Source organism: Nannobrachium achirus, assembly GCF_963921795.1.
Source record: "Nannobrachium achirus genome assembly, chromosome: 17".
NCBI lineage: Eukaryota > Metazoa > Chordata > Actinopteri > Myctophiformes > Myctophidae > Nannobrachium > Nannobrachium achirus.
This window is the reverse complement of record NC_137824.1, coordinates 32,656,824-32,676,577: the sequence shown is the minus strand read 5'-3', so window position 1 is coordinate 32,676,577 and position 19,754 is coordinate 32,656,824. Positions and strand designations below refer to the sequence as shown.

At 46.3% G+C, this 19,754-nt stretch overlaps 1 protein-coding gene across 1 annotated transcript in view; it reads left to right on the top strand.

Moving 5' to 3' along the window:
• The window catches only part of gpc3 (glypican 3), a gene marked incomplete at both ends in the record, with an annotated part of 208,890 nt that overhangs the window by 682 nt on the left and 188,454 nt on the right, over window positions 1-19,754 (top strand). The window lies entirely within an intron of this gene.

Here is a 19,754-nt window from a genome sequence, read left to right as displayed (position 1 = left end):
TCTGACGTTCCTAGCTCAAACCGTTAAGGGCTCGATTGCCCACTACTCCTCATGTTGAGGCGGCACCAGGACTCTCATGTATATGAGAGTCCTGTATTCAGGGCTAACTGATTCCCAAACCGTGTCGGGACCCATGTGTGGGTCACAGATTTGTATGGGTCCCTTTATTTTTTTCTTTCTTACATTTAGTTTTTAATTGTTGTTATTATTTTTTAAATCCTATAAAAAGCAAACATTTTGATTAATTAAAAACATAATTCATTGATTTTTGCAATAATTTCACAAAGAAATCAAAGAATTAATGTGAAAATAGCCTATCCACAAGCTAAAAAATCAAACCTCGGTTCGAAGTGGAGCGGTGAATTTGAGCAGCTGTACCCTATGTGAGTGAGTGAGTGAGTGTAAACTGTGCCTGTGAGTGAGTGGTGAGTGTGCCTGGCCTGCACAAAACAGCGCCCCTCCTTTAACTAGTGTGTTGTGTGTGGCCACTCAAGGTATTGCCCAGGCTACGGACAGGGCCAGCCAGCCAGCCAGCCAGCCAGCCACATACCCACGGATATACCTGTTCATTGGGAGCGCTTTCACCGCTCCAAAAATGCCTTGTGTGCTTGTAGATCTGCTATTGTTAGCCTGCTAGTTTGGGTCCAGGCCAAACGCCTGTTTCTTTTTTGGAGCGGTGAAAGCGCTCCCAATGAACAGGTATATCCGTGGGTATGTGGCTGGGTGGCTGGCTGGGTGGCTGGCTGGCTGGCTGGCCGTGTCCGTAGCCTGGGCAATACCTTGAGTGGCCACACACAACACACTAGTTAAAGGAGGGGCGCTGTTTTGTGCAGGCCAGGCACACTCACCACTCACTCACAGGCACAGTTTACACTCACTCACTCACTCACATAGGGTACAGCTGCTCAAATTCACCGCTCCACTTCGAACCGAGGTTTGATTTTTGGGTCTTGAGCTAAAAAGTTTGGCAACCACAAGAGTTCAACTATCATTTCAAGCCCTACTTTTGTGAGCTCTTAGGCTAAACAATGCACATTCACGTTAAAGTCACATAAATGTTGAAATATGGAAAACATAATTAGCTTTAAATTGTTTATTGTTGACTTTGTTTCATTAGTTGCCCATAAGGAAGAAAGCCACCATGAAATGGTTTGGTTGGCTTCATGCTTGTTAAGTTCTGTCATTACTTTTGAAACCAGATGTCAGCCGTTTTTTTGTGGGTTTTGTTGGTTGGTTTAATGATGATGATGTGTGGGATACCTCAAAGTACTTCAGTGTTAATTGGATTGGATCCATTTTACATTTTGAAGTGTTAAATTAACACTCAGGCCCTAAAGAAAGGGAAACCAAAAAGCTGGATAGAAAAGCAGCTTTCATAGCAACACAGAATATTGATAAGAGATATCTACATTAGCTACATTTTGGATTGCAATGAACTCAGTCTTCACAAAGATGCAGTTATTTTGATTTAGCATTAATTGTTTAAAGTTATTTCACAGACTGTTGGAATTCACATTTGGATCTGGTTAACTTGAAAGGAAACCGTGTTTGAGCAAAAACAACCCCAGTCAAATGATCTAAAACCTGGAAAGGTAAAACTTGGAAGTGTAATAACCTGATCATCTAAAGTTAAACCATCTACCATATTGTGAACAACTCAAAACATTCCGTCCACATGCTCTGTGGAAGACAGCAGTTTGTAATGATGATGGAGCCTGTTGCATACAGTTAAAGTAATATAAACATATAGGTGTTAAAGGTGCTGTAAGTGATATTTCTTGATTAAAATAATGTGTTTTAAGTCTCTATCTCTATATTATAATCATTGTTAAAGAGTGTCTGCTCAGTAATGGGTCTCTCCAGTTCTTTAGTAGCCTAAAAAAACACATATTTTCAGGTCAGGTCAATTTTATCCAATCATTAGAGAGAACTCATACTCAAGTAAATTGGTGGTGATGAAACAAAAATAATAACATTGAGCAGACAATATTGGAATTGGAACACCATGAAATTGAAGTTGATGAATGGATTCTTTCTCCTAATTGGGTGAAATTGGTGTCCCGACCAGAAACTGTATTTTCTGTTTATTGGACTCGATAGCAATGGAGGTAAGAAGGAAGGCAATGCAGCCAGCAACTCAGACTGGTTTGATGCCTTTAAGGTACGAAGTACACAAAAAGGGACAACGTTTTGATGTGTGCTACATCTTCTTCGGACAGACGGACAGACAGACAGACTTAGTTCTTACCAGATGCATAATTTCATTGGAAAAAAAACTATAGCTAAAAGTGCACTTAAGCCCTATTTAAAAGATCGCAAAAGAAATTGGAGATCTACTTGCTCACAACACGGCGGTGTGTTGTGAGCTTGTGAGCTGCTATTCTATTTCAGGAAGAAGAAGAAAAAAAAAACGCCAGTTTTAAAGTGATTAATGATTGTATGGTTGCAGAAAGAATTAAGTCCATAAGTGTTGATCTAAAATCTGATTAAACTGCAAAACAACACTCAGAGGTGGAGGGAATATGAATAAAAGAGCTGAAGGTTTCAAAATAATGGAAATATCCCCAACATCCATAATCTTTTTGCCACATTTGCTAAACAAGAGATTTGGTCGAGAGTGAAAAAAATGCTGTATCAAATATGTTATTTCCAGGTTACGATTATCATGAGTGTTTTAAAAACACTCACGATAAACTAATAATAACGAACGATTATCGTCCCATCCCTTCCCATGCCTAGCTTCACCTGGCTGGTGGCTGGTGCCTGGTGGAACTCCCTTTCTACTCTATAGCAATGATTACTATAGAGCTTTTTTATTTATACATTTGTTTTACTAAAGAAATGTCACGCTCCCTTTAATTTTGTAACTCTGAGAGTCTACAAATGTAACCAAATGGACCCTTTACCACTTTTAGCTAAGAGATCTAGATGGATAAAAAAAAACGGTCCCAGTGAACTCGGGTCCATTTACTATACATAGCGAGTTTAAGTGGTTAAGGGTCCATTTGTTTGAGGTTCCGTTTGGTTACATTTGTACACTCTCAGGGTTACATTTGCACTTACGACTTGACTGTGAATGTTGCGTTTTTAATGTTGTGCCAGTGAGGGGAAGTGGTGCAGAGATGAATGGTTTTGATGAGTTTCATTCACTTCACTCCCACTGGATTTTAAAGCAGAAATAATGCTAAATGTTCTGTGAACAAATTCCATTCTCCTTGCCATCAGGCAGAGAATGATTTAGAAAAACAAACAGGCGAGATACGCACCAGGCACACCTTATATGACCTGCCCCATGTCATGTAAAATCTACATTACATTCGGATATTTTTCTCTGGTGAAATTGTTGTTGTTGTGCTTTCCTTTCTACTCTTTAAGTCAGTGGTTCTCAACCTGTGGGTCAGGACCCCCAGGGGGGTCCCCAAATTATTTTGGGGGGTCCCCAGATGATTAACTTAATGTGCAACATTGTTTTCTCACTCAACAGTAAACACACCAACATAAAGTTTAAGTGAGGGTATCTGCACATTTCTAAAGTGACAATTTAAGGACCTTTTAATACCTCTAAAATGACAAATTTAACATTGGCCAAATTGTCAAATATTAGAGGCAGAAATTGTGAAAATAGCCGATCTACATGCTCACAATGCCTCACAACGTGAGGCATTGTGAGCATGTAGATCTGCTATTTTCACAATAGAACCGTGTTATACAAAATGTAATTCCTCAACTCTTATTGCTCATCAGGGTGGGTGAGTCCCTAGTTAAAATAGGATTATTTTGGGGCTTCGTGACCTGAAAAGGTTGAGGACCACTGCTTTAAGTGACCATTTATGTGGTCTGTCTGTCTGTCTGCAGGGCCGGACTTACCATAGGGCAAGGGTGGGAACGCGGCCGGGGGCCTCAGGGGAGGGGGGCCTCAAAAACAAAACAAAAAAATTCCATGTTTAACCCCCATACCAACCCCATCTTTCAAACATGGCAGCCATGTTTGTTTACATTTCAAGAAAACATAATGGCTGCTAGCTCATGTATGCCTGAACGGATTTCCATTCTGATTTTTTTGTTTGAAAGCTGTGAACAGTGTGCACACACGTGGTGCTTGATCTAGGCATGGGCATGCATGATCCGTGCACTATGAATTACATGGAAGTCTATGGAGAGGGAGGCGGTGTGGAACTTGGAAGCCATTTTGAAGAGACCCTGAATGAGCTAATTTAATGATGAAATTTTAAAGTATTGCAATCCAAATAAAGTGATATTTGTGTTTAGTTACAGTACATTTTGTTTTATTATGGTAATAACATTGAGAGCTTCTGCTCTGCTGGCCGCACTGCATGTAGCTGCTCTGAAAGCTTAGTGCAGTCTAAAGCCCGCCCACTCTATGTATCCGGTACTTTCCACACACACAGGCTACACACATGCACGCAAACTCCAATTCTGTATCCGCTTTAGACCCTTCCAATGAGCCAATGCATGTCAGATTATGCACAGGCCGGTCCGGAGGTGAGGTCACGGTGTGGTCAGGTGGACCGGAGGTGGAATTTTTGCGCGCGCATGAGGGCCTCATTATTTCCCCTTGCCCAGGGGCCTCATGTCATATAAATCCGGGCCTGCCTGTCTGTCTGTCTGTCTGTATCTAATCTATCTGACTATCAACCGTTATACGCTGTTGTTTGTTGACTAGGGTTCAGGTTGCGCTCTCTTAGTCTCTCTGGATGAGAGCGTCTGTCTAAAATAACTCAATTGTAAATTGTAATGATCCAAAGTCAAGCTTGGGGTCTTCAACCTGGGGTAGTAAACATTTAGCAGTCAACTAAAGGCAAATAATGGCTGGCATTAGGGAGATAATTGGCCATAGAGCCACCAATTAAACCTTCCATTCTTTACCTGTAGAGAAATCTGTATTCCACACCATCTACAGTATTGAACACCTCTGTGCGTATGTTGCACATGGCTGAATGTTGAATGTTTGTTCTGCAGTATACACATACAGTACACTATGCTGGTGCTGGTTTGGACTTTTTGAGTCCTTTTGAACGATGGATTAACAAAAAGACTGTTTATGCAGGCCTTTCCATTTGGAATATCTGACCTGTTTTCCTTGTTCATTCTTTCTATCCCCATTTGTCTTTCCTTTCCCGAAAGCTACAAATGATGGAGGCTTGTACTTCTTACACATGTAAACCTGTGATGTGACATTGAAGTTGAAGTCCCTATTCTGAGGCGAACATTCTTAAAAAATCACACCCGTGTGAAGTGGAGCTGTGTGTGTGTGTGTGTGTGTGTGTGTGTGTGTGTGTGTGTGTGTGTGTGTGTGTGTGTGTGTGTGTGTGTGTGTGTGTGTGTGTGTGTGTGTGTGTGTGTGTGTGTGTGTGTGTGTGTGTGTGTGTGTGTGTGTGTGTGTGTGTGTGTGGATCATGTGTACCGATTTTTGTGACATTTGAAGAAAATATGTAGGAAAAGGAGCAAAAAGTGTGTTTTGGAGAAAATTCAAGATGGCGGAAAATCTATCATGGCGCAAATGGGCGTGGCCTATATGGGGAGATGCGTCATGACCCAAGGAATCCAGGGAAAAAATATTTTTAATTTTCCGACTACGGTTCAAGAGTTACAGGCCAAAACGTAAAGTGGGGTGTTATGGCGCCACCATGCGGCCAAATGACACAATTATTTTTTATTTAATCCTTGAAAGCATTATGAACCTCCTCTCCAAGTCTTGAAACTCTAGCCCCTATGGTTTGCGAGAGACAAATAATTGAATGTGAGTTTTTGCAATTCCCATTATAAGTCAATGGGGAAAATTAATTCACTAATAAATTAATATCAATTAAACTATAGAACCTTTCTCTTAGAAAAGTAATAGCCCACGATTCCTGAGTAAGCCGGTCGATTTGACATATGGCGCGAGTGTGTGGTGGCAAAACTGTGGGACTAGTGGCGTGCCGAAGTTTAGGAAGTTCAGGCTACATACACACAGACAGACACACACACACAGACCCACACGGCCACGTATAGGGAGCCTGTGTTTCACACAGCTCCAAAAATAGCTGATGTACAAGCTCACAATGTGTCACTATTTTCGACAAAGATAAATTTAGTGTAGAGTAAAACAGCAGGGGTCCTCCTAGTTAGTATAGAGCTCTGGGAGACTAGTCCAAAAAGTATATTCAATAAGCTGATAAATATTCATAGTTGTCTTTGCTGTTAAAATGTCATATATGTGTGGTCTCTGGTGTTTTTTGTGTGCTATTTATATTTGATGAAGCTGGAATATGGCAGCAGATACATTGAGGCAAATAATACTTGTTTACTTGTGTGTGGGTAACTGACTGTGGCTCGTCTCTGAAGTCTTTTTATGGATGAGATGATGACTCACAACTGAAAGGACAGAGAACCTTCAGACGGTGTGAAAATAACATCATATAAACCTGGGAGATAATATTTCTTATTTTCAACCTTGTGGGCTTCATGAAAGCTGTTTTTTTCTCTACACATGTTCCCTTACAGTATGTAAGTTTTGCACAAAAATAACAGTATTACCAAAACAACTCGTCGTATTCTCGTGTACACTTTTCCCCCATGTAATCAATACAAAAACCTCGACCAGCTGTCCGTCAGTCCGTCAGTTTGTCAGTCTGTCTGAAAACACATTTTTGGACACTGCTCCTACAGATTTTGCCCTAAAATCACGCTGCGACCTGACGGTCGCTTATCTCCCGATTAGGGAGTCTTACTGGTCAATACAATGTCATTTCACCCAACAGTATGTGTGCTCCATGAAATAATCAATGATTCAATCAATCAATCAATGCTCCTTTATGATTATTCAGGCTGACGTACTCATATGGTACTTTATATTCTATTTCTCTCGTATTTCTTTCACATAAACACTATAGCATCCCTATTCTTGGGTGAACATTCGGGAAAACAGATATGTCAGAACGGACAGACATTGTGCAAAACATAGTCTCGGGCTCGGCCACGCCTTCGGCCTGGCGGAGACAACAATAATAATAATAGACCCCTTTAGTAGTTGTTGGGGTATTTACTACATCACATACATAGAATGTGTTCTCTCCATTTACCCATCCTAACATTCAGGGACTTTTTACCAGCTCAGTGTCTGCTGTAAGATTGGGAGAAAGAAAAGAAAAACACCATAACTGCATCAAAAGTAATCAACAAACTATAGTATAAAAACTCCTCAAACTTTGGTTAAATTGTCAAGTAATATAAGAAAGAGGCAAAACAATAGCCGATCTACAGGCTCACAACAAGCTTGTAGATCTGCTGTTTCACAATCTGTGGAACCGAGTTAAACTAAATGTAATGCCTCAACTCCTACAATTCCAAGTCCTTGTCAGGGTGGGGGGTCCCCACTACAAATGTTATTTTGGGGGGGTCACGTCACAGCCTGAAAAGGTTGAGAACCACTCCGCTAGAGGAGCAGGAGATAGGACCTATGGACCACTTGTCTCAGGAACCCTTTGGTTCCCAAACAACACTACTTACTCAAGGAACACTTGACACATAGGGACCTTTTCCACCAAAGGAACCTTGGTTCGTTCTTGCGAACCGGCTTGCGTTTCCACCAGATTGAACCATAATTGAACCAGAGGAACCAAGGATTCTGTGGTTCCCGTTCAGAACCAACTTTTACAGTTCGGAACCAACTCCGGTTCTCGGTGGAAAAGCACACCTCTGGTTCATCCCATAGGCGGGACAAAGAACCAGAACCGGTTCTTTGCCGGTGGAAAAGGCCCCATAGAGTGGGTGAACTGGGAACTTTCTGATTACAAGATGGCCTCTATAGACAGATTTCACGGAGTGCCAACCATAACTGTGGTGTCAAGCGACACCGCAGCTACACGGCAATAGCCTGGAACCAGACCAATCCACCTGGGCAAAAGAAGTTGCCCTTGGCGAATATGGGTCTGGCCCCGCTCAATAGTGAATCCATTTCCTCTCCCCCAAAATTTGGGGGAACCAATCAGGGCCCAGCATTGGTCTGGTCTAACCAATTGTGTCCAGAGCCATTTTTTAACCCACCCCTTGGAAATGAAAATTCTGCCCGTGAGTCCAGACTAATATCCGATACACAGTGAGGAATTAGTATGAGCAACGCCAGGCACGCTCTGGAAAAATGTAAATGAATAATAGCTACATCACAGGTTTAGAGGTGTAGTAGACAAGTTGTGTGCTATGGGGCATTTAAATTTGTTTGTGCGTATGTTTATGTGGGTGGTCACATTTGACAAATATGTAAGTACTTTTAAGTTTTGGTAGCAATACATTTGTACTTTTACTCCAGTAAAATTTGGAATGCAGATCATTTACTTGTGTAAGTAACAAAGTATTTCTACATTGTGTTATTGCTACTTTTACTTAACCACTTGAACCCTTAACACATTTGGCAATGTAAACATACTGTATGCTTTCCCTTGCCAATAAAGCTTTGATTTGGTGTAGACTGCAAAAAGCAGTTCAATTGAGGTTGTAACTCAGCTCCGTTGCACTAAGACTAGAGTGTTTACAGTAAGTGCTTCTTCCACCACTGGTTTGGCAGCAGGTTGGTGGTGTTGAATTCTAATAGTTGTGCATGTGTTGCCAAAAGCTACACTCAACCTGTGTTTTCTCCATCCAGCACTATTCTGCTGGGACCAGAGAGTAGGCTACAGCAAAGAAATGCTGGTCTGTGGGAGTCGAGCTTCCATCTCCACTGTGTGTGTGTGGTGTGTGTGTGTGTGTGTGTGTGTGTGTGTGTGTGTGTGTGTGTGTGTGTGTGTGTGTGTGTGTGTGTGTGTGTGTGTGTGTGTGTGTGTGTGTGTGTGTGTGTGTGTGTGTGTGTGTGTGTGTGTGTGTGTGTGTGTGTGTGTGTGTGTGTGTGTGTGTGTGTGTTGATGTGGGTGGGAGTAGGGTCCCTGTGGATACTATATGCAACTTGTCAAGGTTTCATGGTAACATGGCAAAACCTGTGTGTGTGAGAGAGAGACTGTGGGAGTGGGCCCAGGGTCATGTAAGCTTGTGTCAAGGCTTCATATTGAAATGACAAAACATCAGGTCAAGCACATCGGTTTTGTGTGTGATTGTGCGTGCGTGCGTTTTGTTCTGCTTTGGCAATGTCTTACTTGCAAAGAGGTTTCGTACTTTTTTTTGGAGGGGGGGGGGGCTTTTCTGCCTTTTTTGATAGTACAGTTGGTAGACAGGTAACATGGAGAGTGAAGGGAAGTAACATGTAGCCAAGGTCGTCGGGATCGGGACTCGAACTGCGACACGCTGTCAGGCATTAGAGCCTATGTGGTATGCGACTGGAACGCTAGGCCAGAGGTTTCATACTTCACCTCAATGTAACTATGGTATGCTGGTCGAATAAATGTTACATACACAGTAAAATCGAATGTTAATTGATTTGCCTTAATAATCAAAATGAGTGATCGACCGATTATGTTCCTTCAGTGGCTCATGCCGATATTCTGTAAGTAACGAAAAAACATCGCATGGATGCACCTGGGACGTATCTTCAGTGATGTAGCCCAAGCTCATCTGGGTTTCGGGTCTCGCAACATCATACGCCTCACCTGGGTGACCCAGCTGGGGTTGATCAAGTCCCGACTTACGTCCCAGTAGCTACCCACGATCAGTCCCATTAGGGAAAGACAGGACCATTCACTCCACCACTCCAGAACTACTCTGCCAAGACTAGGAAAGGAAATCTGGCGCTTGGAAGGACTAGGCTCTGTGGATTTACTCCTGTCCGGGCCCCTCCTACGTCTCACCATGTGACCACTCCTGCTCTCACCAGGTCCAGAACATGTGCGTTGCACCAGACTTCAGCCCCAGACATTTCACTCAGGAGTGGTGGATTCTTGAGCCGCAATGGTACTGCAGGCTCCACCTCGCCCAACGGTGGTGCTGCAGACTCCGCTTGCGGCTTGAATGGCCCTCCTAAAGGCCTAACCGTGGGTTTGTTGGGCTTCTTCCTCACGGAAGACACAGGCTGGGGCGCTAACTCAACCTGCTCCCGGGTGCCGTCTACATTCCGGCTGTCACTCGTCTCTCCGGTGATCACCAGACTATTCCTGGTTGTCACGTAGTCTATTCCTATGAGTCACTATAAATAGAATAACTGTAACGAAAAAACATCGCATGGATGCACCTGGGACGTATCCTCAGTGATGTAAATGATGAAGGCTGTTTTTGTTTGTTTTTTTATAATCATTATTTAAATGTGTTTTTTACAGTAATAATCTGAAACATTTAATAATAACAGTTTAACAATAATAATTAACATGGTAACACACATAACCAAGCAGCACTAAACAACAAAGCAAAACTGCCATGGTACTTTTCTCCCACAAACTAACAATTCTCCAGGGGCTTCTCACAGAAGCAGCAGAGTAATCACCATGGGTTTTTCACAGAATCAAACGGGAAACTTGTCTTGTTTCAACCCAGAAGCTTCTGTAGAGGAGAGATGATCACGTATATGGTTTGTGTGCAATGTTCCGTAGGGTTTGTTGGATGCCAACGAAAGACCACCAGATGCTGACCTTTTGGTAATTAGTGGTGGGGTGGTGTCGGCATGGCATTGTGCGGTCCACGATAGTCATTAGCGGATGTGTTTATGCTGCCAGCGCCATGAGAGATTGAACAACATTGAACAACACTCGGGCGCCGGGCGGGCACGTCTAATGGGCAGATTAATTTGACCCAGAACGACGGCTTCTTTCTGTCCAATTAAACACTGATCTGCCTTTGGTTTGATTATGCTCCTTTGAAAAAAAGAAATAATAATGTTAGTTTACAAGTAGAGCCTCCGTGTTTGTGTGTCGCCTCGTTGGTTTATGAAGCCTCCCGACAAACAGAAGCTCTATTTCAAGTTTGCGGTTGCAGCTTTCAGAATGTTGTTGCTTCATCAAAACAACAGAAAGTAGAGCAGATTGCAATACTCTAAAAATACAAAAGTCAGTTGTAATACCCTGCAGCTAGTGGTATTCATAATACTATACCGTATTCTTATTCCATTTACAGTATGCTTATGGTTTGTGGAAAGTGTCAGTGTGTGTTCCTCTGCCCTGGAGAGAGAGCCAAGGATCCCCACATGCCTTAGTTAGGTGATGGATAATTTATGCTCATAATGAACAGACTTTAACATATTCTATATCTTAACACAAGCTGTTTATTCCCCACTGTCTCCATTATTAAAGTTGCATGCTGATAGCTTCCTAATTGGTGCTGAGAAACAGAGAGACACGTTTGTGGGTTTGGAGACTCAGAGCTTGTTAAAGATGCGAACAGAGGGACATCTCTGTCTCCTTCTCTCACTCTGTTTCCGTCTCTCCCTCTCTCTCTGTCTTTCTGTCTGTCTCTCCCTCTCTCACTCCATTTCCGCCTCTTGCTCTCGCTCTCTGTCTGTCTCTCTCTCTCTCTCTCTCTGTCTATCTTTCCCTCACCCTCTCCCTCTCTCTCCTCTCTCTCCCACTCTCTGTCTGTCGCTCTACCTCTCTTCCTCTCATTTCGTTCCCCTCTTTTTCTCTCCCCCTCCCTCTCTGTTTCTCTCTCCATCTCTGCCCCCCTTCCCCTCTCTGTCTGTCTCTCACTCAGTCTCTCTCTCTCTCTCTCTCTCTCTCTCTCTCTCTCCCTCTCTCTCTCTGTGTGTGTCTCGTCTTTCTCTCTCTGAACAAGAGAAACAGCAATTCGGCATTGAACGTGGAGGCTGTGTCAACCCTAGGGCAATCAATGCATTTGAATCTGGCTTGTTAAAGGCATTTAAGGATCTTGAAAAAGCTATTGTGTGTGTCGACCGGCCTGGCCAATAACCGCAGAGTATTGACTGAACACACACAGTGATTAGCAGCTATCACCTTGAACCTAAAATGTACACCGAGGACATTTACATCTAAATTGCACTTTAGTCCACACTGTGTCTCCATCTGTTAGGCCACCAGGACAGCTTTAACAAGTCTGGGTCAAAACCCAGTATGGCGAATGTGTGATGGTCAATTTGTTAGAGGGATGGAGTGACTGTGGAATGTGGATTCCTGCATAATATTAATAATAATATTTTCCGGTCATATCTTGCAATGTTTGATTTTTGAAAGAGAAATCTGAAGTAATTGTTGTAACTATTTCCTGCTTTTTCATTTGAGAGTCAGTCTGCTTGAAGTGTTTTGTCAGTGTGATTGTTATTTTTGGGTGATTTAACTGTGCACTGTGCTCTTTCCCTCGTGCCCTTTGGCACATGGGGAGCTGTTTTTCTCTCCTACCCTTTTTAGCTGTTCCTTTTAATGAACGGTAGGTTCCGTACGGAACCATTGTTTACTTAGATATGGAAGGATGACCTCCCACTTGGGTAATGACGCCCCCTGGCGATCATTCAGAGAAACTACTTCAGCTCCCGTACTAACGTAGGTAGGAAGGGCCTGTCACTCAAACCGGAGTGACCCGCCTCCAGGCTATATAAGCCCCCGGAGGCGGAAGTAACATCCTCTTAATACCACTCTCTGCCACATTCAGTGAAACAGAGGGGCATTACGTGGGAGGTCATCCTTCCATATCTAAGTAAACAATGGTTCCGTACGGAACCTACCGTTTACTGTCAATATTCCAGGATGACCTCCCACTTGGGATTCTTAAACTCCCCTCTAAGCCACAACCTACTCTCATACCCCCACACACCCCTCATACGGGTGAGCACAGCCCAAACGGGCGTGACCCATCACCCAGAAGGTCCCAGGCCCACCGGACCTGGGTGTGAAGGCATGAGAAAATAAGGAGAGACCCTGATAGACCGAAGTCCGCCTCATTCAACTAAATGAAAAGGACAAGTCCGCCTTATAAGTAAGACACACTATATAAGGAAAACACAGGGTCCCCCCCAAAATACCCCAGGTGGCTACATGCCCACCTGTGGGAGGGGAAGATCCGACTCCTCTATGACGTAGAGGAGGCAACTGCACCCAGAACCGAATGCGCTAGCGAAGAGGATTCGATATTCAGGTGATAGTAGGCTGCAAAGGTAGAAGGCGAAGACCAATTCGCCGAAACACAAATCTCCTGAACGGAGACTCCCTTTGCCAGTGCCCACGAAGTAGCCACACCTCTAGTGCTATGGGCTTTAAGTGCCGCCGGCACTTCCACACCCGCACTAGAGTAAGCCAGCCTAATAGCATCCACAATCCACCTCGAAAGAGTGGGTCTAGACACCGGCTTTCTGACAAGAACATTGCCCATTTCCACGAAGAGCTGAGAAGAAGCTCTAGAACCAGCAGTCCTGTCACAGTAGGCCTTCAATGCCCTGACAGGACAAAGGCAATTCAGCCGTTCATCCTCCACCGAGACAAACGGAGGAGGATGAAAAGCCAGAAGAACAACAGGCTCCTTAGGAACCACCATGTTCTTAGGAACAAACTTAAGATGAGGCTTGAGCAACACCTTGAGATCATTGTTCATAAACTGCATGCACTCCGCAGACACCGAGAGAGCTTGCAGGTCACCAACTCTTTTAGCCGTGGCCAAAGCCAGCAAAAGAGCCGTCTTGAAACTCAAAAGTTTCAAAGGCATCCCTACAAGCGGCTCAAAGGGAGCCCGACATAGGCCCCCTAGAACCACCTGCAGATCCCAAACTGGGAACAAAGACCTAGTCACCGGCCTCAAACGTTCAACTCCTTGCATGAACTTGATGACCTCCGGGACTTTAGAAGGTGCCTTGCCCGCCACCCCCAGGTGACAGGCATTAATAGCCGCCAAATACCCCCTAAGGGTAGAAAATGCAAGACCACTTCTCAAGCGGTCCTGCATAAATTCCAGAATTTCCTGGGCTGACGCCACATGGGCCACCACCGGTGGAACACGCGACTCACACCAGTCCTCAAAGGCATTCCACCTTCCATCATAAGACGCCCTCGTAGAAGGCGCCTTAGCACTCTGAATGGTAGCAACCACTTCAGAAGAAAAACCAGCTGCCAGCAGGTTTAACCTTTCACGTGCCAAACCCACAGGTCTAGGACCTGCAGGTCTTGGTGGAAGATCTCCCCCCTGGCCTGACTCAACAGATCCCTGCACTGAGGCAGCCGCCAACCCGGTTCGCAAAGGAGAGGGGCGATCGCCGATCTCCACGTGCCCTTGTAGGGAGCCACCAGGAGCATCTCCAGACCGAACCTCCTGACTCTCTCCAGAGTGGGTCGGATTAAGTCGAAGGGGGGAAACGCGTACAGTAGACCTCTCGGCCACGTGTGCGCTAAGGCGTCCAACCCCAAGGGAGGACTGCCCTTCACCGCGAAGAACAACGGACACTTCGTATTCTCCGCTGACGCAAACAGGTCCGCCACTGGCTGACCGAACTTGCGAAAAATCTGGCTCGCCACCCTGGGGTGGAGAGACCAATCCTCGTAGCGAGAACCTCCCCTGGACAGGAGATCTGCTCCGCTGTTGAGGAGACCTGGGACGTGTAAGGCCCTGATCGACTTGAGGCGCGACAAGCACCAACCGTCAATTCTCGAGCCAGACGGTCCAGTGGCAACGACGACAGGCCCCCCTGTTTGTTGACATAAAACATGGCCGTCGTATTGTCTGTCCTGACCAGGACGTGACAATGCAAAATCCAAGGCTCGAAATGCTTGAGCGCCAGGAGTATAGCCATCAACTCCAAATAGTTGATGTGACGACCCCTCATCTCCAGAGGCCAAAGCCCCTGCGCTGTGCGCCCCTCGAACGTGGCTCCCCATCCACTGAGACTGGCGTCTGTCGTGATCGACTTGTGGGAAACCACCTCGCCAATCGAGACTCCGCTGGTGAGGAACCCCTCCACCAGCCAAGGAGACAGGGCGATCGCGCAGGAAGGGGAAACCGTAACCTTCTTGTACTTCAAGGAGGGCGGGATCCCGAGGGATAACATCCATCGTTGAAAAGGTCTCATATGAAACCTGCCCAAACGCAACAGATGTACTGCGGAAGCCATCATTCCCGTCAGTACCATGCAACTCCTGTAAGTGACCACCTGGCCCACTTGAAAGGAGTCGAGACATTCCCGAAACCTGTCCACCCTCTCCTCTGAGAGACGGGCCGACATGTCGGACGAGTCCAGAAGGACCCCAATGAATGTAAGACGACGTGCTGGAGTCAGCATGCTCTTGCCGTGGTTGACTATGAAACCTAAGGCCTTCAGGTGAGCCAAAACCACTTGTGTGTGACGCGCCACTTCGTGGGCGGAGCTCGCTGAAATCATCCAAACGTCGATGTACGTTGCCAACCTGACGCCCTGCTGTCTCAGCGGGGCGATGGCTGCTTCGGTCACTTTCACGAAAACCCTCGGGCTCAGTGACAGACCGAAAGGGAGTACTGTATACTCGTACAGGCGACCCTCGAAGGCGAACCGTAGGAATTTCCTGTGTGGGGGATAAATCTGGACGTGCTGATAAGCATCCTTCAGATCCACTGAACAGTGGAAATCCCCTTGCCTGACCGACCGTAACATGGTGGGTACAGTTAGCATCCTGAAAACGTATTTCTTCAGGTACACGTTTAGTGCCTTTAGGTCCAGGATGGGACGTAGCCCCCCCCCCTTTTTGGGCACCAGGAAATAAAGGCTCCAAAATCCCATGCGGGATTGGGTCCTGTCCAGCTCCACTATAGCACCCTTGCTTAGCAAGGAGCTGATCTCTTCTCTCAAAAGATTTGCTTTTAAACCACGAGCCCTGGTATGAATAACCCTGCTCGAAAGCGGGGGTATGTCTGCGAACTGTAACCTGTAACCCCTGGTTATCGTTCGAAATACCCAATGGCTCGGGTTGCATAACTTCCACTGGCGCGCGCAGCGTGCTAGCGTGTTTTGAGCGAGAGAAACCCCACCACTGTGCTTCCGTGACGGCGGAGCTTTTTGGCGGCCGGACCGGAAGTGGGGAACCTGCGTATCCGTATCCGGAACACCCGGATGCGGAGCGCAGGGGTTCAATAGGCCGCAAGGCGGGAACACCTTCTGATTGTACCGCTTGACTAGCGGAGCTTTTTTGCGGCCGGACCAGAAGCGGGGAGCTAGCGAATCCGTATCCGGTGAAACCGGAAGCGTTCGGTTTTCGCTCGATAGAGCAACAGGAGGAGCAAAGCGATTCGACTGATAAACAGACTCGCCCACAACTAAAGCATTCTCCCCTGACAGGAGAGGAACTTTTACGCACAACCTCCACTGGCACGCGCAGCGTGCTAGCGTGTTTTGAGAGAGAGAAACCCCACCACTGTGCTTCCGTGACGGCGGAGCTATTTGGCGACTGGACCGGAAGCGGGAGACCTGCGTATCCGTATCCGGAACGACCGGATGCGGAGCGCAAGGGTTCAATAGGCCGCATGGCGGAAACACCTTCTGGTTGTACCGCTTGACTAGCGGAGCTATTTTGCGGCGGGACCGGAAGCGGGGAGCGAGCGAATCCGTATCCGGTGTCACCGGAAGCGTTCGCACTTCGCTCGATAGAGAGACAGGAAGAACAAAGCGATTCGACTGATAAACAGACTCGCCCACAACTAAAGCATTCTCCCCTGACAGGAGAGGAACTTTTACGTTTAATACCTGCTCTAAGGCCTTTATGCTTGTCCCTTGACTCGGGCTCATAGTAGGCCGACGGAATTACTGACTCAAAGTTAAATTCATAGCATCTCTCACGCGAGGGAAAGCCCACTCGCGCGCATGAGGAACCACATAAATGTTTGACGTTAACATTACTGGTTGCTGATAAACCTGTGATTGATTAAGGAGTCCTGACGGGACTCCATCATTCTTACAGGAGGCATGCATAAAGGAGTCATATTGTCGACGCGAGGGATATTCCACTCGCGCGCTTGAGGAACCACATAAATGTTTGACATTAACATTACTGGTTGCTGATATCTTCATTTCCCCGACGCGGGGAAGGCCTTTATGTTTGACCCTTGACGAGGGCTCATTAGTAGGCCGGCAGAATTTTGTGACTCATTGTTAATTCATTGCATTGACCACGCGAGGGATATTCTCCTCGCGTGTAAGGGGAACCATCTAAATGTTTGACATAACATTACTGGTTGCTGACACAACCTGTGATTGACAAAGGAGTCCTGACAGGACTACATCAATTTTACAGGAGGCATGCAAGATGGAGCCGTCTGCGCAATAGAGTTGGACAGAAACAGACTTTGTTCTTTCAACAGATTTATCTGGGACACAAGAGGCATATTCATTGACATTCTCATTATTATTTCCCCTACGCGGGGAAAATAAACGTCCTCGTTTGGGGGGAGGGGAACCGGGTGACACCACGGACCCCTGCCCCAACACAATCCCCCTCTACAATGTCCGCAACTAAAGCATTCTCCCCTGACAGGGGAGGAACTTTTACGTTTAATACCTGCGCTATGGCCTTCATGCTTGTCCCGTGACGAGGGCTCATAGTAGGCCGACAGAATTAGTGACTCATCGTTAAATTCATTGCATTGTTCACGCGAGGGATATTCCCCTCGCGTGTAAGAGGAACCATATAAATGTTTGACATTAACAATACTGGTTCCTGATAAAACCCGTGATTGATTAAAAAGTCCTGACAGGACTTTCAACACTTTTACAGGAGTCATGCAAGATGGAGTCATCTGTGCTAGTGCAATAGAGTTGGACAGAAACAGACTTTGTTCTTTCAACAGATCTATCTGGGACACAGGAGGCATATACATCGACATTCTCATTTTCATTTCCCCGACGCGGGGTACAGAAAATAAACGTCGTGCCCACCACTCTATACTGGGGTCTGACAGAACCCAGAAAAGATTGTGCTTGTGTAACTTCCATGAGGATTGTAGCGCTTTAGTGAATCCAACATCTCCGTTGCAGAAAACCAAAGTCCTCTGCCATCGCTCCACCCGCTCCACCCGCTTGACTGGCGGGTGGAGGGGCAGTTGAAGTGCTGGCGCCGCAGGGGCCTTACCTTTCACTGTAAAGACAGGGCGAGAGCCATCCTCCTCCGCCATGTCCTCCTCCTTCTCGTCCTCAGAGTATCCTGAGTACGAACCCTAGCTCTGACTGGAGCTCAGGTCCGATTCGCGCCTGAAGGATCGGACTGCTTTGTTAAAGTTCACGTCGAAGGGGACGTCCCCGACGGTCACAACACAACGCTACTCTTTAGGCACCGCGCCCGTAGGAGAAATGGTCACCGGAGGGATATTGTTAGACTTCTTAGTCACCTTCCTCGCGGTAACTCCGCCAGACCCGCCAGCTCCAGTGACAGTGGAGCTAGCTGCGGTCGGCTGCACGGCAGGCGGTGTCTCACGTCGTTTGGCGCCATCTTGACCAAGGCGCGCTGCTGAACAAGCGGTGCCCCGGACGGCAGCGCCGCACCTTGACTATCGGTGCGGGTAACTCCGCCAGACCCGCCAGCTCCAGTGACAGTGGAGCTAGCTGCGGTCGGCTGCACGGCAGGCGGTGTCTCACGTCGCTTGGCGCCATCTTGACCAAGGCGCGCTGCTGAACAAGCGGTGCCCCGGACGGCAGCGCCGCACCTTGACTATCGGTGCGGGCCGCCTGGGGCGGACAGCCTGGGCTGTAGGATCCAGAGCGTTAAGCCCTCCTGGTGGAGCGCAGGCTCCGAGGCCTGCCCTAGCCAGGTGGAACCGATGTACCATAGCGAAGCAGTGTAGTTAACGTTAACAAGGAAGCTGTCGAGCAACGAGCTAACGGCTAAAGCTAGGCCAAACTTGGTTCAGGCAGAAACATACATTCCCTCGGCAGAAAGGCAGGAGGGACCATAGCGAAACATGTAGCTAACGTTAACAAGGAAGCTGTCGAGCAACGAGCTAACGGCTAATGCTAGGCCACGCTTGGTTCAGGCAGAGGCCTTAACAAGCTAACAGCAGAACAAACATACATTCCCTCGGCAGAAAGCAAGAGGGTTCATAGCGAAGCATTGTAGCTAACGTTAACAAAGGAAGCTGACGAGCTAACAAGCTAACGGCTAAAGCTAGGCCACGCTTGGTTCGGGCAGAAGCCTGAACAAGCGGTAAATTTCTTTGTTATAGAAAAGAAAACCGTCGGTTTAGGACGGGACAAGAATAATTATTCTTAAGTACGGGTATAATTCTACACTCGCCGGTGGGCGACTCCAATGCCACCGCTTTAGGCTAATGCGCGAAGAATAAAATACAAAGGCTGAGTTTCAACTTATCTGAATGTGATATCGCAGAGAGTGAAAAGAGGATGTTACTTCCGCCTCCGGGGGCTTATATAGCCTGGAGGCGGGTCACTCCGGTTTGAGTGACAGGCCCTTCCTACCTACGTTAGTACGGGAGCTGAAGTAGTTTCTCTGAATGATCGCCAGGGGGCGTCATTACCCAAGTGGGAGGTCATCCTGGAATATTGACAGTAAACAGATGTTTTGCTGCCTTTTCAGCTTCAGTTAACGTTAGTGGTACTGGATAAAGAAATAATGTCTTTCACTGCTCCGTTCAAAGGCTACTTTTGAGGTGGGATATTTTCTTGCATGTTAACTCGATGGACGAGTCGACGTCATAATACCTTAAATGTTTTCCATTTCCTAAATTTGTATTGTGTCTTGTGCATAACATACTGTATGTACTGTATGCTTTAGGTGATGATTGGATCTTCAACTGAAAATAACGTATATATGAACTGGGTTATGTGAAATGTGAAAATTAATTATCCTCACCTGGAAAAGAAATGTTTTAAGTGCGTTGTTCTGCTTAGGAAACAGTGTTATTTAAAATCTAACATGCTTGTTCTGCAT